This window comes from Crocodylus siamensis, chromosome 6, assembly GCF_052110815.1.
Source record: "Crocodylus siamensis isolate JL-2025a chromosome 6, ASM5211081v1, whole genome shotgun sequence".
In the NCBI taxonomy this organism is placed as follows: Eukaryota; Metazoa; Chordata; order Crocodylia; family Crocodylidae; genus Crocodylus; species Crocodylus siamensis.
In genome coordinates, this window is record NC_143400.1 from 35,146,889 (window position 1) to 35,169,846 (window position 22,958).

Genomic DNA, 22,958 nt, shown 5'->3' on the forward strand with positions numbered 1-22,958 from the left:
TGAACAGGTGCTTTTTACCCCCTTGTCCAAGTCGCTGATGAAGATGTTGAACAATGCGGGCCTGAGGACTGAGCCCTGGGGGACCCCGCTGCCCACGTCCCTCCAGGTTGAAAATGACCCGGCCACCACCACCCTCTGGGTGCAGCCCTCCAGCCAGTTGGCGACACATCTGACTGTGTGGGTGTCGACACCACAGCCCCCGGTTTCTTAATGAGAACGGGGCTAGAGACAGTGTCGAAGACCTCCCGAAAGTCCAGGAAGACGATGTCCACTGCTACCCCTGTGTCTAAGGATTTGGTGACCTGGTCGTAGAAGGCCACCAGGTTGGTCTGAAAGGACCTGCCACTAATGAACCCGTGTTGGTTGCCCCTAAGCATGAAATCCCCAGCTGGCCCCTCTTGGATGTGTGCCAGCGTAATTTTCTCGAACAGCTTGCCTAGGATTGAAGTAAGACTAACTGGCCTATAGTTCCCCGGGTCCTCCTTCCTCCCCTTTTTGAAGATGGGAACCACGTTGGCCCTCTTCCAGTCCTCCGGCACCACACCAGAGCACCACGAGTGCTTGTACAGCCGTGCCAGGGGGCCCGCAATGACTGCAGCTAATTCCCGCAGCACTCGGGGGTGGAGATAGTCTGGACCGGCTGATTTGAATACATCCAGTCCCTCCAGAAATTCCCTGACTAGATCCTCACTGACCCTTGGCCTGGGTGCGCCTCCCCTGGGGGTTGAGGGGGGCCCAGTGCGGGGCTGATCTGGTCCCTGATCAGGAAAATGGAGGCAAAGAAATCTTTAAATATGTTGGCTTTGTTGTCTGGTATGACGACCAAATTTCCTAGCGTGTCTTGCAGGGGCCCCATGTTACCCAGTACCTTCTTTTTGCCCCCAGTGTATTTAAAAAAGGACTTCTTGTTGTCCTTGATCCAGGTGGCTATTCCCAGTCCCATCTCCGCCTTGTCCTCCCTGACCGCCCCCCTGCATCCCCGAGCAACCAAGGGATAGTCCTCCCTGGTGACGGCCCTCTGCCCAAAATAATTGCCCACCCCTGCTCTAGATGGCTCCATGGAGGGCAGGTCAGTGATGCCCTACCAGGCAGACAGCTCAAGAGTATCTTCGTTCATAGGCAGACAAGGTTCTCTGGGTAAATCTGACATCTTTTAGTAGACTGACTCAAATAGTTGGAACAATAATAGCCAACTCAAAGAGTTGACTTATAGGTTTACTCAAAAGGCCTGGAGAAGTGCTGATCCAGAGAGCTTCAACTGTTCCCATGAAATGAGGGTGAGGATGCTTACTCATTTCTTGAGTGGAGCTGTGAAATGGGACTATAGTATGATCCACTTTACATACAAAGAAAGATGCAAGCATCTCCCCCCTCCACAGGGGTCCCTTGCTATCACTGTCCTCATTCCTATCCGAGTGCCAGGACTGCTTGAAGGAGGCAATGGCACTGGTGTTATTCTGCATCAACGGAGTGTGAAATGAGGGTGAAAAATGGCCGTGCCCCTTCTTTGCACAAGCCAGGAGAGTTAGGCAGTTTCTCTTGATGTGAACCCACCCTGCACTACTGCAGCAGGTGCTACCACATTCATTATCTCAGATTAAAAAAAAAAGGATAATAATCTAATTGTTTGGAGGCAATCAAAAAAGAACACAAAATGCTACCAAAACAGTTAAAATGAATGTTTGCCAGTCTCCATAGCAAGCTCATAAATCTCTGGGACTTGAATGTACCAGCTTGGTGGAGTTGAGGGTGTATATTTAGATGCTTTTTCTTTTTTTTGTCTTGTTGTTGTTGGGGTTTTTTTTTTTTTTTTTTATCTAGAGCACTTGTAGTGCTACTGTAATGCGCTGTTTGATTTTTTTTAGCTTTTCAGATATTTTACAGTAAATTACCCCAGTTTATGGCACTTTTTCTTCCTCACATAATTGTTATAAATAACCTTCAAACGACATAAAAGCCATAAACATTGCAAAGGAGGGAAGAGTAAATTATAGAGATTTCAAAGCAGCCAAAGGAAAACTTGCACATTGATAAGGCAGGGGAGGCTGCTTGGCTGCTTTATTTGTTCTTTTCCTTCCCCAGGATTGTCTCTCTCATATTTCTTCAGTAAATATCCTATTACAAATATTTCCCTCTCCAGTGGTGGGGGGATGGGGGCAGAAGGATTAGAAAGCTGCATATCAAACAACACTGCATTGTTTTGCTCTCAGACAGCGAAAGCTAAGAAAGCTGAACCGGGCTGGTATTAGGAGAGGTGTTGTCATGCTGCAGGAAATGGCAACAGGCTCAGGGATTCGGTGCCAAACCAAAAACCCAAGCTGGTGCTGGAGCGGGCTGTGCTGCTCGTGGTGGCATCGCGCAGAGGAGAGGGAAAGCCAGCTGCCAGCACTATTGAGTTCGGTTCATGCCACCCCTGCACGATGCCACAGCATCCCCTGCCATCAGGCCCTCTCCTATTGCTACAAATGTAGGGGCTGCTCTAATGCCATGTGGAGGCAATGTCAAAACTCGTGCTGTACTCGCTGGACATCAAAGCAAGCGCTCCCTTGGAAAGAGCATCCTTTAATTTCTATTAGGTCGGTGAGTGAGGGCCAGGGCGATGGATCAGTTGAAGCATCTCACTGTGGACCAAATGGAGAGTTAAAGCTTCACTCTTGATGTGTGGCTAAAGCTGCGCTCTGCTTGTAACTAGCTACTGGGTCAGTTTGGTCTCAGAAACCAGAGGTGGCTAGATGTGATGCTACCCGTAGCCCTCCCTTGCGTGCTGGCAGTTCAGAATGGGTGCGTCTTAACCAGACTGGTCTTACAACGGGCTTCCAGGCTCCCGATGGACTATAACTTCTTTTCTTGTATCAGTGATTTGATACAGGGGGGTGGGAGTTGCATGGGAACCACCACAACAACAACATGCAGTGAGATGGGCATCTGGCTACCTCATTAGCTCATTCACATTTGATGGGTGGGCTTGCGTGCTAACAATGCCAAGTGTGGAATTGGTGTTGGCAGGTGTCCTGGCTCAAAGGTTTGTGGAAACTGATGAACTATGAGATGTGCAGAAATAACAATAACTCATTCTTTCAAAAAAAAAAAATCACAGCTTGGAATACCTTGGCGAAACCATAATGACATGAAAGCCGCATAATACCCACCTACAAGGGCATCTGCAAACAGCAGAAAGTGAAAGAGTTTCCTTAGCTGGTTTGATGGGATAGAAAGGGGTCCAGGTAACAGCTTAGGTATCAGGAGAGGCATCCTGATGGTGAGATGGTCCGGGCAGTGAAATAATTTCCCCAAGGAGGGGGTGGAAGGCTCACAGCCTGAATAATTTAAAAGCAGACTTGTCAAATCACTGCAGAGGTTCCCCGTCTCCATGCTGTATTCACTCCCCCCTGGAGCAATCCCTGCAGCCATTTTTGAAGATTTAGCAGCTGATTTTTTTTTCCTGCAGAAAACCTCTCTAAGCCTGGGTGAGATGCTTCAGCCAGCAGAGGCGAAGTTTTCAAGTTTCAGAAGCAGTCACAGGATTTTAATTTCTGGAAAAGTCACTGCTATGGGTGTGGGCAGATTTGTTGACCCTCAGGGGTAAGACCCATAGGCCCTGCTGGGTCCCCCAAATTACTGGGGGCTGCAGCCTGATCTGAGCACTATGCAAGGATCTTTCATAGAGATGACAAAGCTGTTTTTGCCTTCTCTTGGAAGTCGGTTTCCAAACCTCAGTTCTTCTGGTGATTAGGAAGTGATTTAGCATCACTTGTATCTTTTAATTACCAGGAAAGCCTTTATCCCTGTAAGCATGCTCTAGCAGAAGAGCAGGGTCGGAAACAGCATTTGAACTGCAGCAACCCTTTCAAAACCATCATTTCCATGGACCTTTTCTTTACAATGTGAATAATTGCAGCAGAAATTTTTCCCCCTTCCTGTTTTTTCCCAGGAAGTCTAACATGCATGGCTTTTTTTTGTTGTTGTTGCTTTTTTCTCTTTTTGAATTCCTCTTTCTCCCACATTTCCCATGGAAAAATGAGGGGGGAAAGATAAAAAAAAAAGAAGGAAGGGGGAAAGGGAGAAGAATGAGTGAGACTGAATTAGGGAAAACAGGTGTACTCATACTCAAGCTCTTTCTCTCCTCCTCTCTCAGGATCTGTCATGGGAAATGCTTACAACTTTTGACAAGATCTAGTGAAGAGATAACTCTGTCAGGCCCATCAAAGCTGCACCTGGATAAACCCGAGTGGGGGAAAAAATAAAGAATCAGACCTATCTGTTTTGCATAGCTCTTATAAACTTTGGGGAACCATCTGGTGCGCTACTAATAACGGGAAGTCCCACTGGGTCAGACCAATAGGCCATCTCACCCGGATGCGCGGGTACAGTTTTTGTAACGGGAAAGGTTTTTCTTTTTGTGGTGTGATAGGTAGAGTATAGATATATATAACCATATATATATATATATATATATATAGGGACATATTTGTACAAAAAAAAAATCCCATCTGACACTAGCAAGAAGTATGTGCTTTAGAGGAAGAGCTTACATACAGAACTATGTCTAGAGTAACCCGTCCCCCCAGCATCAAACAAAAATGCCGGTTGGTGCCCGGGATAACCAGTAATAGATCTTTCCTTTCTTTTTGTGTCTTTGTGAGAAGGTATTTAGCAGAATTCACAGATTCAGTGGACTCTGGCAGGGCTACACCATGAGCACTACTGCTATCGCCTTTAACTTGCGATCTCTGGGCTCTCAGCCATGCACCTTAGCACCCCAGTCCCAGTCAATAATGGATAATAATAAAGGACTCAGGCATTGTGTGGACAAGCCCAACCATACATAGGGATAAAAGCTGTGAGCTTCAGAAGATGCTGTACAGACTGGCCTCTAAAGGAGGTTTCTAAATGTCCTTGCAGCAGACGATGCTCTCTCCGCGACTGCCTTGCTCTTCTGATCCTGACTACAATGGAAATGAGAAATGAACAGCGGCAGCGCAGAAAAGCTACAGAGATTTGAAGGGACTCCATGCTGTAGCTAATCGTTGTTTATATGATGTTCTAGCTGGGATCACGAGGTTTCTTGCTATCAAAAGCTCACATTGTCCATTATTTCAAACTTACAAGGTCTAATGAGGACCCGCTAGCGGGGAATTGAGTAGCCATCAGGGAAGCGCGGCACTTGCTGTTTCCAAACAGCGCGTCACTTTGCTGATTTATGTCAAGATGTCCATAGATAATTCACTGCCAAGGCAACCTACTAATCCTTTAGATTATGCGTTTGTGGAGTCATCAGAACAGCCTCCTCCTTTGCAGCGTGAAGGCACATGATAATTTGTTTATGCACAGTCCAATCAAGGGGAAGATTCATATCCTATGTCTAAGAGGAATGGATCGCTTGCTTTTGACTTTTATGCAGGAAGCTTGGCTCCTGGGATTCTGAAATAAATATTTGATCTTTAAAGATCATTTTGCTGCCTGTAGCAGCCAACACAGCCAGGTTTTTACTGTTTGTTTATGGTTTATACCATATGATTCAATAAACTCTGGCTGAGAAACATGTGCATAATTAAGTTTAAAAGCCAGCCTCGACTCCACTCCAGGACTTGTTTTTCAAATGGTGGTTTATGTAGCAAATTTCATTTATGACCAACAGAAATTTCACCCTTTCCTCCCCCCTCCGTCCTTAACTCCTGGTTGCTGGGCCTGTAAAATTGCATTCAAATGAAACCTTCTCATCCTAGCAGCTTCCCCAGTGATTGGAGACACTGCAGGAAGGGAGGTGAACTACTCCTGTGCTCCCTGGTAGAGATAAATTCACTCGCCCGCACAAGCGCTGTTTCAGTTGAAAAGCTGAAGAAAAGTGAGATTAAGCAACATGCTCAAGGTCACACAGGGAGCCAGTGGCACGAGCCAGGGACTGAAATCTCTGGTACCTGCCTTCCTCTCTCTTTGAAATGGAGCAGTGCCAAAGCTCTCGCTGGAGGTGGATTGTCACTCATAATGTATTGGGTATTTTTTCCCCTATATATATTACTTATTGGTTTTCCAAACACTTCTCAGACACTGCACACTGGAGGTATATGCAAGCGGTTATATGCATCTGCTAGAAGAATTGCCCTTGACGAAAGCTGTCCATGTGTGATAATCCCCATCCTTATGGCATGTGAGCCTAACCAATATCTCATGACTAGAGCTGGTGAGTAATTTTTTCTGACATTTATACCCTGTCCCAGATCAAAAATGCTGTTTTATCAAAACTGAAATATTTTAGGGAATTCCCCCTTGCAAAAAGATGCTTAAAACAATTGAAAGCTTCAGGACATTTCCAAGGATATCCCGAGAGGTGTCACACAGGAGTCCATGGAAAACATCATATATTTAAACCAGATTTCCAGTCTCATTAGAGGACTTGGACCACCAAGAAATCCCTTCCCTTCCTTCTTCTGTACTTCCCCCTTAATAGTTTTGTGCATTGGCTTGGTTAATCTCCTTTATCCTCATCCTTGGGCCTTAATCTGTCTTTTTCCATTAGAAATGGTTGTTAACAAACCAGTACTAAGAAGCAATAACTTATATTCAGCACTGGCTGGTGGCACATTTTGTGCAACCACATAGAAACTGGATCCCACACCAACATGGGGGCAGCCTCACACGCCCCACTGCAAGAAGATAGAGGTGACGGGGAGTAGTGATAGCGAAATAGTGTTATGTGATCTATGTAAGGAGAGCTTGGGCTTGGGGCCCCTGATGTCCAGCCAGTAGATCCCCCGCTAAAGACCTGTGCAAACACTGACAACAGTTTGTTGCTTGCTTTAGCAGAATTTCCCCATTTAAACTGAACGCCGAGTAACCAAGGGAGTTTGGTTAAAGGTTTTGCTCCGAAGACTTTCTCTATCTACTTCCCCAGCCTCCCTTCTTGCCCGTTTCCCTGCCAAACCCAGGTGCCCTCAGTGTAAAACATTCAAGGCTGCCCATGTCCCCAGAAACACAAGGATACAGCAGCAGTAACACCTACAGGAGCAAGCAGCAAAGTGTCACGGTCCGTTATGTCTTGCAAGCCCAGAGCCACTTCCAGTTGCATATTCACTGTCCTCCCCGCTACCTGCAACTAAGCCCAAAGAGAAGAGCAGCCCTATTTATATAAATTCAGCCAAACACAACTGAAGCTTCATTTCTATAGATGAATACATTTATTACTAAATCAGCCAGTGCACCTGTATTATCTTATGGTCTGTGCCCAGAATACCCTGATTCAGGGCCAGACCCTTCGGTGGCGTTAATCAACAAAACCCAATTGAAGTCATCTCTCTCCAAGAAAATAAAAGAGAAGGCAATTATCCAGGAGCTAGATCCACATACTGCTCCTCCCTCTAAGCAGGCTCTTACCCTGCATGTGACTTCACTGCATCTACATAAATTGGGGGAACACCGATTTCACCCCATTTCAGCTGTGCCCAGTTAGTTACACCCTACTAACCTCCAGACATGCACTCTCAGCCAGGGGTGGGCAATTATTTAAGCTGGAGGGCTGCTTAATGAGTTTTGGTGAGGCATCGAGGGCCGCAAGCATAGCCCTGCCCCTTGACAGGTGTCCTGTCCCCTACTTGCTGTATTGGGGCTGGAAGTCCTGTACCCAACCCTTGATCTTTGCAACCAGAAATCCCTCCCCTTGCCCCAGAAGTACTCCTTTTTTGGGGAGGGGGTGCCATTCTGAAACCAAAAACCCTCCTAAATCATATACTAAACAAACAAAAAATTAAAAAAAATCAAATGTCTACTATAGTAGCTTAGAGTTGCTGCTTGGCATGGAGGCACTGGCTTGCACGCCAGGCCTTACAGAGGGGATGGAGTTGCTTGGCGGGCCCTATTTTGCTCACCCTTCTCTAAGCCATTTAAAATCACACCTGCTAGTCATGTTGCAGCTCAGGCCTCCCACCTCAGGCTAAAGCTTTCCTTGCTACTGTGCCTTGAATACTGTTTAAAGGTGTTAAGCTGCATCCGCACAGATGTTCAGGGGGACTTCTAAACAGTGTTAAGCTCACAAGAGCGAACTGACTGGAGTCCACAAAGCAACACAGGTCTTTGTCTGCAAAACTGAATCACATTGACTGCACTGATCTAGTTCAAGCAGTACAATCACCCAGTGCAGGTGTGGGTATAGTAATACCTATATGCTATATAGGAATACAAAACACTAAAACTCTTGGTTCAGAGGTGATACCTTTTATTAGACCAACCAGAAAATAGCAACAACAACAAAAATATATATATATATTTTCCAGTTGGTCTAATAAAAGGTATCACCTCTGAACCAAGAGTTTTAGAGTTTTGTATTCCTCTTTGTCTTGGACCAACATGGGTATAAATCAGATCCCTGAAACGTATGCTATATACAGCTTTTTTCCTTACTAGATAGCAGGTACCTTACAATGGAGAAAAGTCTTATTAACTCTTTCTACAAATGGGGAGACTTGCTAAAGATCAGCCAGCAGCAAAGCTCAGATGGGAATGCATGGCCCATTGCTTCCAGTGCAGTGCTCAAAGCACAAAGCCTCATTCAAGGAAGGCAAAAAACCCCTATACCACTGCAAGGCACTATTGTGTTAGTAAGTGTCCACCATACAAGCTGTAACTATTACAATAAAATCAGCACATCCCCTGTTGAAATTGCCATGGCAATGCAACTAGTGTATGCAGAGCTGGCATCTAGACAGACCTGGTAGATGATACGTGGGGGGCTCTTCAGCAACAAATGGGATCTGAATGTGGCCCCCAAATATGAAAATAGCTGGCCCCGCTCAACTTGCAGGTATCCGAAAAACAGCAGTAAGAAGCCAGCGGTAAGGTGTGGACATGCAGTCCTACTGGCCACCTCGATACCTCTGACACCACGCCACAGCTTGGACAATTTGACCCACGGGACCTCAACAGCGTACGCAGAGCTGTCTCCAGCGGAGGCAAGCACGATCATACAACAAAAACAGGCAACTCCAGGATTTCCAGTTCAGCAGTGAAATGAGAAGGAGGGCAACCCAGGTGCCATGACTGCTATTTAGACTGTTACTTCCCAGTCAATTACTGCCATGCGCCTGCTCATTTTTGTCTGGGAAGGCTGCAGAACGGTGTTTATGGTGAGAATGACTAATTTCATACACAGTTTAACTACGGTGGCTCAATCAAACCATTCGCTCCTATGAAATTTGATGGTGGGAAATGATTACCATATAAAAAAGGTTTCGCTGTTTGATTGAATGATTCCTACAGCATGCCTATAGCATCATTTCATGCCTGTGAGTGTTAATTCCACTGCAGCCGCATGTAATTGGGTGCCAAGCAAAGTGAAAGGCTTGTGGTACCCTCCCCCTCGCATCTTCCCATAGATTTGGCTTGGGCAGTGATTGAATCTCACTAGAGTGTGAATGCTCAGCTGACAAGTTTAACTTTCTGCTCTGAAAATTCATGTAATAGGAAATAATAAATTACATTTCTCATTCACTCCTAGAAGTAACAAAAGTAACAAGGAGTTCTTTTAAGATTGGGCTTTTCTTTCTTTCTTTCTTTGTAAGTGTTTCCAGATAAACCCAGTGAATCCAATAATATTTATGAGCAGAATGAAGTGTCGCTTTCTTTTCTTTCTTTTTTTCCCCTTTTCTCTTGTTCTGCTGCTTCCATGCTTGAGCAGAGTTTTGGCTCTGACAATATCTTTCACATTGAGTTGAGTATTGGAGTTAATAATAAAAATAATAATAATATTTAGCACTTATCTAGCACCTTACATCTTCAAAGTGCCCTGCAAGCCTGAACAAATTAACTGAGTTATAATGAAGCCACCTCTTATTAAAAGGAGTGGAGGAAAGACAGTGTTTATCCAAGCTCCCTTTTCTACTGTACTTTCTTATTTCAACCCTTCAAAATCTAAAAGGTCAGGCTTGCACAGATTTCCAGCCAAGCAGTGTATTGAATAACACTGAATAATAAAACTGGAATACTAAATAATAGGAAAGTCTTCTTCAGCTAGTCTCCAAAACACTGCAGCTTGCCACAGAATTTATTCAAACCGCATCAAGGGCTATTACGTTATTTATTAGTGGTATTCAGCCAGAAATGGGCTAAGCAGCCTGATACACTGAAATCAAGGAAGAAATGCAGTAAGAAAGCTTGGTTAGACTAGACGGTGAGATGGAGAGGTAGAGAATAAAGGATGTGGATACAATTCCCAGCTTTGCCACAGCCTTCCTACATGACCATGGGCAAGTCACTGGATCCCAATGCCCTGCATGTATGGCAGGGGCTACATTTCTCCCAACTTCTGTCTGTCACATCTATTTATCATGTAAGCTCTTTGGAGCTTATGATGCCTTACAATGTGTGTACACGGCATGCTTTTCTGTGTCCTCGAGGAACTGTCACAATACTGCTACTGCTAGTCAGAAGTATTAGGGTGTAGAACAGTCTCCCAGGGGCAGGGGTGGAAGCCCATGCCTTTCAGTCACTTGAAGCTGCACTGGGCAAAAAAACATTTTAAAGATTACATCCGTAGAGGTCAAGTGTGCTTTGCTTTATCTGTGCCCCCCTAGGAGGCTGGGCAGCTCTCAACCCGCAGAACCTCAGCATCTCACAACCAGCAATGGGTTCTAGTCTCATAATAGCCTGTGAAGGGGGTAAGTATTAGCCCTCTTTTACAAAAGGGGTACTAAAGCACCAAAGAGATTAAGCAATATGCCAAAGATTACAGGCCACGTCGACACAAGCGGCAGACTGCACAGTTGTTACTGCACAGTCATTTAGTACTTGCATAACCAAGTGTCAACATGAGTCTACACTAGACACTTAACTTTGCATTAGCATAGTTTACTGAGAAATAAGCATATGTGTCACAATTGCAATCGCGGTGCAGGGGCTGGGAGCTCCCTGCATGGGGCCAGTTCTTCGCCCAGCCCGGGGCTCCCTGGGACCTGGCTGCATGGGGAAGCACGATGCACCCTAGAGGTGGCTGAGGACTGTCCTGTTGCCAGCTCTGGATTGGACATGTGAGCTTCCCCATGCAGCCCAGGGCTGGCTGGGAACTGTCCTATGCCCCAATCTGGTGATCAAGGCACAGGGTTTGGAAAGAGCTGCAGGGGCGGGGTAGGTCCCAGCCCCCTGCTCCGATCTGCTGGTGGGGCACCTAGCAGCGAGCTAGCTGTTAGGTGCCCCACCAGCAGACTGGGGCAGGGGGCTGGGACCTGCCCCTCCCCTGCAGCTCTTTCCAAGCCTCGTGCCCCTGATTGAGGAGGCAGGGCCAGGAGCAACCTTGCTGCCAGGGCAGGGGGACATTATCCCTGTTCCAGCAGCAGGCAACCCCCACTCCCCCAAGCAGATAGCTGTCCCCTGACCCGGTGCCCCCTGCCAGCTCCTGGGCTAGCACTCAGGGCAGGGTTGGGCAAAATGAGGCTTGTGGGCCAAATGTGGCCCGCCAGGCCACCCTGTCTGGCCTGCGGGCCCTCTAAAAAATTTAGAAAATTAATATTTATCTGCTCCTGGCTGCCTGTCATGAGGCCCTTGATGGCTTGCCAGAACTCAGTAAGTGGTCCTCTGCCCAAAATAATTGCCCATCCCTGACCCAGGGAGAGCCTGGAGCTCGTCCTGGTGGCAGCAGGGGTCCATTTCAGGGTTGCAAGGACCTAGGAGCAAACCTTCTCCCTAATCCTCACATGTGTAGACACCTACCAAAAAACCCTTACTCTGCAGTAGTTTACTGCACGGTAAATCTATGCTGGAGTAAATGCATGTGTAGACACACCCACTGCACAGTAACCCGTGTGACTTTGCAGTAGCATCCCTGCATGGTTTTTTTTCTGATTTGACTGCACAGCAGCAATGAGCTACTGCTCAGTAACTCATTACTACCGCGCAGTAGCATCACATCACAGGTAGTGCCCCCCATTGCGACTGTGCAGTAGTATCTCATGTAGACGCAGCCACAGGAAGTCAGTGGCCAAACCTGAAAGCAAATGCAGGTCTGCTGAGGCTCTGTCTTGTGCCCTATCCACCTGAGAGACCTTCATGTGCATGGAGTCCGCTGTCTGAAGCTAGGAACCTGTATGGTTCTCCTCTCTCCTTATTGCTAATGCCGCTCTCCTGGCCCTTATCATCCTGCTCAGAATGGATGCTTGTACACAAATGTTATGTTTAAGAGTGAATAAAACCCCTTTCAGTAGTCTTAATTGAATGCCCTCACTGCATCATTACAGTGAGACAAAGTAATTTCCCATTGGTTATCCAGCTATTTGCCAATTATTTTCTTATCATTAGTTTGCATACCTGACATTATTGTGTCCTGTATGCTGAGGAGCTAAGCCACAACCCAGGGCTTCCTACCTGAATAGGAAGGACCACATCATATCAAGTTTCCTTCTCTGGAGATCAAGGTGCCGAGCACTGCTAAAAACAGCAGCAGTGTTTGGTGACTCCCCAAAAGTTCATTATTGGACACAAACCCTGCCTAATGGAGTGTTTACAGTGTCGTTAGGTAATGAAGAGCACCACTTCCAGGCTTGTGGGGGAGAGCCTCATTAACATGAGTAGCCATTACCCAGCAAGGCGGGGCACAGGGCATTGGCCATACTACCATCATTTTCAGAAAGTACAGATGGCACCAGTTAATTAAGCACTGATCTCAGAGACACTGGCCCTGACCAACCTTTGCAAATCGCTTTTTTATTTTGAATCTTTTGGACAGCGGGTGAAAAAAAAGAAATAAAAACCCAGCTTCTTCGGGCGAGTGGGAAGACAACTGCATTGCCACTCCCTTACCATTTGTGAATGAGCCCCTTCCCCTCTGCAGGAGGGGCCCTTCTTTTGTTGGCTCCTGCATGCAAAGGCATCAGGTTGCAGGTTCAAGAGTCACTTGGAAATCACGCTCCTGCCAGACTGTTGCGTTGCAGAGAGGTGGCGTCACTGCTCTGTCCCGCAGGTGGGAGATTCAACTAAGACCCCTTCCTTCTTGTCTCACGAAGACATTAACACTCCCCTTGAACTGCTGGGAACAGCCCTATAGTCCTGGCTTAGGCAGCAGAACAATTTCAGCTTTCCTGAGCTGCGTGTGTGAGCTGCTATCACAAAAAGCAGCAGAGCTCTATAGGTATGCGCAGAATGCAAGGGCCTGATCCAATACTCATTTAAGTCAATGGGTATCTTTGGAACGGGCCTGTAAGAACCGCTACTTTCCCCCACATTGTTTTATAAAGTGCCTTGGGATAGAGCACCTTGAATATGAAAGGGGCTATATAAAACCAAATGCTGTTCCATTGTATGGCTTTGCATTGCGTTACCTTGTATTATGCTGGGCTGTTGGCTTGAGAACAGCTTGAACAATGAATCTCTATCAAGGGAGCTTGGATGTGTGGGTGAATGACACAATTGAGTGTGGGCATTTCTGCATCTGGTGTTTTGGGCTAAAAGGTTGGTTTTATTCCAGCCAATCTCCAGAAAAAGCTCAAATTCAATGGCGGTCATGTATTACTATCAACATTAAAATAAACACTCAAATTTGGAGACGGAGATTAGAAATGTTTTTCAAGTGGTGGGGAGCAGGGGGAAGAAAACCCGTCAAAGTAGATGAATTATTCAGCTCTCAAGCTGCCAAGCGAACATTATCAGGTAATGATCTATAATTATTAATAAATTATTTAGACTTTAATATCTAGGAAATTAAATGCTTAATTGCATCATAACATAATTAATGGAATTAGCTACCATGGATAAAATTAGGGCTTTTTTTATTTTCTTTCTTTCTTTTCTTTTAAGTAAAAATCCTATTTTTTCTCAGACTCTGCTGGTTAATGACATTCAGCTTAGGGGCAAATATGATTAGCTTGTTGGAAAAACTGGAGTTGGCTTCCAACTGCATGGAAAGGGGCTACAGGTGGACTTGTGTTTGATTTATGACTTAGGAGGCTGGGGTTCTGTCCCCAGGACCGCAATCCTTCCCTGTAGTACCTTGGGCCAGGTTTTATAAGACTTGCAATGTTAAGTGCTCAACTCAAGACTTATTATAGGGGCTTCATATTCAAGGAGGGGGGTGCTCCACTCTGCCCAACAGCCAGGCTCTTTGTGAAGCGCTTAATAGGTGCAGCTAACAGTGGAAGCACTCAAAATCCCCAGTCACTTTGGGAGGCAGATGGCAAGTTATTAAACATATAGAAGTTCTCGCAGTGCTAGTAAGCCTCAGCAGGCAAGTTGGTTGGGAGGAGAAGACAACTGGTGACAAAACTAGTAGGATGCACAGAATTCGGTCACCTGGGAGCAGGAGTCTCAACTCCTAATTAGCCAAGTCATTATTAATGGGTAGTGTCACTTTGACTTCAGTTAAATGGAGAATAGGACCAAGCCTTTTTCCTGGCCTTTATCTGTCATCTGCTTCGACTGTTGGCAGGAGCTCTCTGTTACTACATGCATGTGCAGTGTCCAGCACAACAGATCCCGAAACTCCCTAGATACCACTAATAGTGAAGCTACACGCTAGATCTGAAATACAGCACGCAGCAAGGGAAATCCACCTCTCCGAAAATGTGCAGCTCAATGCCCACACACCAGGTAAGTCTCATTTGGACAATCTAGTCGAATCATAACACCCCCCGGATAGTAAGACTAAGCCTGCTAGGCCTATTATTACTAGATGCTGCATGTCTCTATCAGCGATTGAAGAAAAAGTAGATTCCCCTCTATTATTTAGCACGCACTGGGTGATCATTGAATTAAGGACTGCCAGTAGTGGAGCACACCCGCATAGGAAGAGAGCACATGCAGTCTTAGCTTTGTCATTCAGCAGGTAACCATGCAATGAGAACAGTTTCTTAATGTGTGGGGGGAAGCATGGAAATACATTTTTTTGTCCCCCTCTGCACCCCTGTCCCAAAAGTATATGCGGGCTGAGGGGATTTAATGCCCTACAGCTGCTCTCACTGCCACAGACATGCAGTGGCCCCCTGCTTCTTTAACATCTGCCCAATGGCGTGGCACTACTTCAGGCGCTGCCGCCCCATGGTGGGAAGGCTGCCATTCCCAGATAATGCTGCAATGTTAACAAGTGTTAATAAAAGCAAGGCCATCATGCACGGCCCATTCGGAGGGCTTTTTATTAGGCAATCATATATTTTCATTAGTTATGGTGATGAAGCACTTAGGTTTTATGGGGTGTTTTAGTGTTTAATTTCATTGAGCTTCCTGATTACTTTGCTAACATTTCTGGGTGACATGGACCATTTTCCCCTTTTGCTGGAAATATTTCGTTTTTGCAATCGCATGGCCATAAATGGAGTCAGCTCCCATCTGCTGGTGGAGAGAAGTAGCCCATTAAAGGCTGTGAATTCAATTGCAAAGCCTCTTCATAATTAATATACTTTATAACAAGGAAAAAAAAACAACCCCTAAATGTTACTACAAGGTAATTGTTTAAGCAATGCATAGACAAGTAAAACGCCTTGCGAAGCATTTACCACTTAAGTATATGTCTGGGGCATAGCGGGGATGTTGCTATGAGTGAAACAGGCAACTATATTTCATTTCCAATGTCCGTGCCCTCATCGGATGTAAATGGATAGGTTCAGCTCCCCTAGAGTTAATGGTGTTATGCCGATTTACACCAGCTGAGAATTTGCTCCTGGAAGTACATCATTCTCCCCTGCGGTGCTCTAAATCGTTCACCTCTGAAGAACTAAGGTCAGCCCTGCATTGCTTCTCACTATGGGCTATCGCCACACCCACAAATCAAGGCACGGGTCATTTGTGCTTAGCAGTCTTTCTTCCTGGGAGAGATTCAGGGCTGTAAGAACAGCTCTGCAGGTTCAATTTAATGTGTGCTGACAAAGCTGAGCGAGGCGCCCGGGACTGGAGTTAGGGGATGGGTTAGGTGCAGGTCAGGAATGATGGTCAGCAGAGCTGTGCCCATGGAAGCCATGTGATTTGAAGAGCAGCGGGCATCACAGGTCGCTAAAGCGAGCGGATGGGGCTGCGTGTAGATTGGATCGGCTTTTACCACTGCTGCCTGCACGCAGCTGAGTCAATGTGTCAGATGCAAAACAGCCCCCGCCTCCTCCCCATCAATATCTCTGAATGTAATTACAGTTTGATTTTGTTTCTAGAACTGAAGTTGCCTTTGCTTCAGCTTTTGCCCACAGCTGTTTCACCCACCCCCTGATTCGTATGGAAACATACTGTGGCAAGATCTCACTCTTTTCTGCTTTCTCTTCCGACTTGGCCATGGGTAAGGCTCACTCCGTTTTGCTTCCTCTTATTGTAACTCGCTCAAGTGTATCAGCAAGCATGCCCGTTTTCCCCGCTCCTGTTCATCTGTGCCATTGCACCCTTGGCTCGACGTATCAGGCAGGACCCTGGAATGGGTGAAGTCCAAATCCCCGGAGGAAACAAGGAAGAGACCAAGGTCCTGGCCTACATGGGGGACCTGAACATCCTATGCCAGAATAAGTGTGCAGTAGAAAGAGCCCTGTTGCACACGCGGGTTTACAAAGCAACAGTGGGGGCCAACCTCAACGTGAGCATGAGTTCGGGGAGGAGTCTCTGGGGGTCTTGGTCCCCTGCAAGGGGGTCAAGATCCTTGGGGTGGAGTTTGACCTGGAGCTGAGCAGGAGGACGACCTGGGTGAAGAAGGAGGCCAAGGTGAAGCAGAGGTTGCATCCGTGGTGCACATGCCACCTCTCCCTCTCCGTGGGGGGAGTGTGTGGTGCTCATGAAGGCGGTGTTGCTACCAGTGCTTCTGTACACTGCACTGGTCTTCCCCCCTCCAAAGCATATCACCCACAGACTCCAGAGAGCTGTGAGCATCTTCTTCTGGGGATCCCGAATGGAGAAGATGGCAAGGAAGACCCCACACAAGAAGAAACGGATTGGGGGCAGGGGGATACCGGACACCCGCCTGTTCCTGCGGGCATGGTACACAAGCCAGATCGGCAAGCTTGTGACTAGGCCAGGGACCAAAACAGCCTGTCTCGTCAAGTATTTTGCAGGTCAACTCCTGAGACGGCGCGGGGTGTACGCACCAACCAACTGGAGATTGTGGACCATGGAGCAGCCCTGGGTTTACAGGGTCCTGAACAATTTCCGGAGCAAGTACGGGCTGCAAAAGGAAAGCCCAGTGACCGTGTCTGACTGCAGGAGGATACAGAAGGCAGGCAGAGAAAGACAGGCTATCGATCACGGAGCGGCTCACAGAAGATGACTGCCAGGCCATCTGGGTTCGGATCTTCCACGAGGACTTCTGAAAGGCCCACAGGGACTTGAACTGGCTAACAGCTCACCGCACACTCCCAGTGAAGGTGTGGAGACATTTTGAGGGGCAAGGGAAAGGCGCCAAGGTACAATACAACCATCAAACACCTCCTGTGGCTCTGCCCCTACACCAAGAGGGTAAACTGACTCTGCGAAGAGGAGTCAGGCTGATGACAAGGGAGGAGGCGCTGTAGGGACATCAGGGGTTCCCGACAACCCGCTTCAACCAGGTTGTGTCCTATGTGAGGAGAGTCCTGTGGAAATGCAGGAGCCTTCTGAGGTCCCGATGCACTGACCTCAAAGAAGCAGATGGTGTTAACATGTTTCTGGGGGAGCTCCAGTCCAGAAATCGGTGGGAGTGGACTGAGAAAAGACAGCCAAACTACACCTGGAAGACAGCCACTTGGCACCGGTGATCAAAGACCCCCCACCCAAGAGAATGAAGAGGACAGCGACACAGCTGGACCTGGAGACAGCGAGGAAGACAGCCACGGGATCAGCAGCAGTAGAAACAACAGCGACAAAGACAGCGAATGAACTGAGAACCTAAATCCCAGACCGGGGCTCGGACTAAGGGATTGCGATTGGTTTAGGGAAAGGGCAGCAGCTGGGTGCGTGGGGGCGCAGGGGTGTGGGCGCGTTTATTGTAATGGGTGCACCATTTCTGAATGTGGTTTAAGGTGTATGATGGAAAGTTTATGCTAGATACTGTTTATATATATATATATATATATATATAAAATATATATATATATAACACATATACATATACATATATAACATATACATATATAACAGAGAGGGAAAGAGAAAGAGAGAGAGGGAGAGAGAGGTTTTTTTTTTTTTGAAAACCCAACCAAACAAAAAACCCTCCGTGCAATAGTTGGTGTGCATGGAGTATGCTGTGCCTCGACTTTGAATGGGGACACACTATGTTTGTTTAGGAGTACAGTTTTCTAGGAGTCTTTTATTGGACATTTCTAATACACAGTGAAGAATAATAAACTATCAGAGAGAGGTCACTGTCCTATTACTGCAGTGGAATATGGAATTTTTTTTTTTTTTTTTTTACAGGCATACAATATTAGCACATAATACTCTAGAATATAGATGGAAATTGAAGAATAATCCCCTTTTCTGACCGCAACTTCAGGAGGAATTTAGGTGCATGTCAAACTACTGGGATAATCTTTCCTGCTCTTGCAAACTGTCCCAGTGGGCATAGCTGGTGAGGAACTCTTCCAAAAGTTGGGTTCTCCAGCACCTGTGCACTGGAGACCCATGGGGTGAACTCGAAGGGTCACCCAGGCTAATGTGGAAAAAAAACAAGTTTCTTCCTGTCTACCATTCACATCCTGGCCAAGAAATAAACCCAAGTTTTCAGGGTTTCTGACCTTCCCAGGACTGTAAGCACCCTGCTACTCCAGATACACAAAGCTCTTGGGTCAGAAGCAATATTTTTTATTAGACTAACTAAATAGTAGCAAAAAAAAAAAATCTTATCTTTGCAAGCTTTGGAAAAATTTTTTGCTACTATGTAGTGGGTCTAATAAAAGATATCGCCTGTGACCCAAGAGCTTTGCCTATCTCTTTCTCAGACGAACGTGGCTACAACACAGATCCCTGCCATTCCAGGACATGTGACCTACAGCCACGCGCCTGTGTCCCCAGCCCTCTTCCTGAAATCAAAGCCAAGTAATTTCTCTGACTTTGACTTGATTAAAAATAACAAAAATTTTAAAAAATGGAAAACAAGCATATTGGAAAAAAAACAACAACCCGCAAAGCCCTGACAGTGTGCAATGCAGTGCCAAGCTTAATCGCCACCATTAAGCAATTATTGCACATGAAAACAGGAACTGTCGGCAAGCTCAGCCTGCTCCCGAATGAAAAGAAAAAAGGGTTAGACAGCATTGGCTGCTCTCTTCTTTCTAGTTTGGGGATCAAACTACATTCCTATCATAAAAGGTTTCCAGACTTATAAATAATAAAGTGACTGACAATTGCAACGTTAACTCTATCTCAGATTTATACATTAATATCTCAACCACTTCCCACCCTCCCCTATCCGTGACTCATAATTTATTTAAAAGCTTTTCCATGTTTATCTCAATGAAACACTGAGACAATAGGTCACCTATCCGGCACCTGTAGCCTGCAACAGCCTTGATAAAGCCACCACCTTGAGGTGCCTTTCAAGGGGGCAAGGGGAATTTTTGTTCGTCTTTCTGGCTTTTGTGGGCATTTTCTGCCACTCTTTGGGGAGAGGGAGGGGAAATGCTCTATGAATTTACAACTAAACAGATTTGATTCAGTCCAAGGTCTTTTTTTTTTCTTCCATGGTAAATTTCCGGTAACAAGCCAACCAATGGCAGTAAAGTACAGGGATTGAAAATGGTTTCAAAGGAGGCTTATCATGCTGTGGACATATGCACATTGAGCCTTGTAGATAGGATGCGTGTAGGTTCCCTTCTGAGGGAGGCAGACAAATATATAGACAATTTTTTTTATTTGCTTTTTGCTTTGCATGTGTATTTTTTTTTCTCTTTTGATTGTCCAACCTGTCAGCATTTGCTCAAATAGGCTTCATGCCTTCAGGAACCAAACACATATCTTCCTTAAAGGGACACTGTCAACGGAAAAAAAATCAGCCAAATGCAGTGCCAGCTTTTAAAACATAAAATTAAAAACCTCAGCTGCATTTCTGCTCATCTCCATGGATTATTATAATGGGAAGAATCAAATTTACTTTTCAAAATTAGAACAGCGTGAGCCATATGTTAGGGGGCATCTGGTTTAAACATACAGATAGTCACATAGGCAGACAGAGACCAGGATGTAGGGGCAGTAAATAATAATTAGGAAGGTTGCTAGTTAGATGAGATGCAGTAATCCCTATTTAAAAAAAGATATAGATATATTTTTTACAAGTCCTATGATATTGGCTTGCTTTTCTTAAAGTTCCCTGACCTGGAATCATGCAGCGACATGAGAATCCCAGCTTGCACTTTTTTTTAATGAAGTTCCTTGACCTCACAGTCATAGGAAAAGCCTTGGAAAACTCCACTCTAAAGGGTCAGAAAGCGAATTACAGGAATAAAAAAAATTACCATTTTTCTAAAGTGTCCTGATTTTAAAGTCTCTCCATTGGTAAATTCCTGAATCCTGTTTTCCGAGTGGTTGGAGCTGGTCACATAGTGTTTAGAGATGGGTAAGGTACCTAAACTTGACCTCAGGTTTTCATTCAACTTGGACAGGACGACCAGGATTACTTTCGTTTTCTGGTTCTCACATATCAACCCAGTGCTTTGGCGCCTGGGTTTCTAACGATGCTGGGTAATACTTGAATAAATACAAAATGACCATTAGAGCTATTTGTAATGAGAAGTGGGAATTGAAAGCAAGGCCCGCAAATTTCATGCTACAACCACTGCTCCATAGAGCTAGACCTCTCCCAAATCCAATGGCATCAATGCTGAGGCCTGCATTTGGTCAAATTGCTGTGACGTCTCTCCCACCCGCTGGGGCCAGGACTTGTAGATGCCTTTGGTATTCAATAAAGAATCATACCACCAGTATGCAAAGCATCTTTCCTTTTGAAAAAAGGGGATGAGAAATGAGCTACTTAAATCTCTGGGCCAGCTGGATGAGACAGCTAAAGCTAAGAGAGGCCCCTATTACAAGACGTACAATGAGTAAGTTATTCCATTTACTACAGAGTTCACTGTACTTTTGTGCATCCTGAGCTTCCTCCACATATATATATATATATATTTTTTTTTTCTTTTTGGAAAGAAAAAGGCTTTTTGCTGCTAATAGTGCTGACAGTGCTGCTCTTGGACAAAGCTGATTTTCCTTAACAAAGTGAAAAGTGTATTACAGTGAATCCACTAGAAGAGTAAAATGGATTTAATAAGCTGCATAATGCCGTGTGTTGGCACGCGAGAGAGAGGAATGAGGCCAGATCCTCAGCTGGTGCCAGGGAGCATCGTTCTGTGGACTTCAGTGAAGCCCTGTGATTTATGCCATCAACGGTTCTGCATCTTTTGGGCTGAAATTCCCAAGTGCCCCACAACATCCATCTAAGCCTGTTTTTATTTCTTCAGCACCCTGCATGCACAGGATCACAAAAAGCCAGAGTCGGGCAAGCTAAAAAGGAAAGGAAATTTTATGAAGACAATGTGGATCAGAAGAGGGGCATATTGAGGCACTGTGGGTCAGAATACAAGGGGGTTGGGGGGGAAGGGTCTTGGTAGGCGGGGTCTACTATAGACCGCCACACCAGGAGGATGAGCTAGACCTGGAATCCTCCAGGCAGCTCTCAGAGGGCGTACGGTCAAGGGACATGCTTGTCATGGGTGACCTTAACTACCCGGACATCTGCTGGGAGGAGCAGTCAGCTAGATCCAGCCATTCACATAGGTTCTTAACCGGCATAAAGGACCTTCACCTATCACAGGAAGTATATGGTCCCACTAGGGGAAATGCCTTGCTGGATTTGGTGCTTGCTACAGGGGGTGACCTGGTGGGAGATCTGCAGATGCAGAGAAATCTAGCAAATAGTGACCACTGACTGTCAGAAATCATTATCTGTTGAAAGGTGGGGAAGATAACCAGTAGGGCAGAACGGCTAGACTTCAGAAAAGCTAACTTTAGTGAGCTCAGGAGGTTAGTAAGTGAAGCACTGAAGGACAGGAGCATTGGTGAGATGGGAGTCCAGGAAGGGAGGTTGTTCCCTCAAAGGAATGATCCTTTGGGCACGGAAAGAGACAATCCCATTGCACATAAAGGGGGGCAAAGGGGCCAAGAAACCCTCTTAGCTGAACAGGGAAGTCCAGGAAAGCCTAGGGATGAGGCATACAGACTGTGGAAGCAGCAGGTAGCCACCAAGGAGGATTTTACCTACTTGGCTCGCACTTGCAAGGAGACACAAAGGCCACAGCAGCAATGAAGCTCAGGCTGGCAACAAAAATTAAAGACAATGAAGAAGTCATTTTTCAGGTATCTAGGGAGCAACAAGAAGGCACGTGGTAATATAGGACCCCCACGGGACAGGCTAGGGCACTTAGTGACTGATAGGAGGGACAAAGCTGATCTCTTCAATGAGTTTTTTGCATCAGCATTCCTGAACCCAGATAATGACGTATCTCCAAATTGGACTATAGACAAGCACAGGAGGGACACCAGCCCACCAACGGTTAGCGCCGACCTAGTGAAGGGATGCTTGGAGGGGCTTGACATGTTCAAATCAGCAGACTCAGATGATCTTCATGCAAGGGTGCTGAAAGAATTGGCCAGTGTCATAGCAGAGCCACTGGCAGGACTGTTTGAGCACTCACGGTACTTAGGCCAAGTCCCAGAGGACTGGAAAAGGGCCAATGTGGTCCCTATTTTCAAGAAGGGGAGGAAGGAGGATCTGGGTAACTATAGACCAGCTAGTCCCACCTCTATCCTTGGGAAAACTTTTGAAAAAATTATTAAGGATTATATCTGTGGGAGTCCAGCAAGAAAAGTAATGCTGAAGGGCAACCAGCAGGGATTCATAGCAGGTAGATCCTGCCTGATAAACCTTGTTTCTTTTTATGACCCAATTACAAACTGCTTAGATGCAGGAGTCGTGGTGGATGTCATATACTTGGATTTTAAAAAAGCCTTTGACACGGTGTCACATCCCATTCTCATAAAAAAAAAAAACTAAGCAGCTG